This window comes from Otolemur garnettii, unplaced genomic scaffold (assembly GCF_000181295.1).
Source record: "Otolemur garnettii isolate 467f Iridium unplaced genomic scaffold, OtoGar3 scaffold00162, whole genome shotgun sequence".
NCBI classification, from domain to species: Eukaryota; Metazoa; Chordata; class Mammalia; order Primates; family Galagidae; genus Otolemur; species Otolemur garnettii.
Window position 1 is genome coordinate 2062 of NW_003852557.1, and position 352 is coordinate 2413.

Genomic DNA, 352 nt, shown 5'->3' on the forward strand with positions numbered 1-352 from the left:
GCTATGACCCAGTTCCCTCCAGTGAGCAAATGAGATCTGAGTCCGGCAGGGGGAGATGAGGTCTGACAACCTTGGGTGTTTAATGTAGGCTGGGGCAGTTCACTCAGTTCCAACCCCAGGCCTAGTTGATGTTGCTGGCAGAACAGGACAGAGCAACTTCGCAGAATTTGTTTCTGTCCCAGCTAAATTCCTCTGCAGATCAGATGCTGCTTGAGCTGACAGAAATCACAACTCAGCCCTGGGCAGCAAGCAATTAGAGTTTACACTCAGGTGTCAATTCCAGCCTCTGTCTGCCTGCTGCCTTTTTCTCAGCTATAATCCTCTGAGGACTGGGTGCTATTAGGCTCAGTTA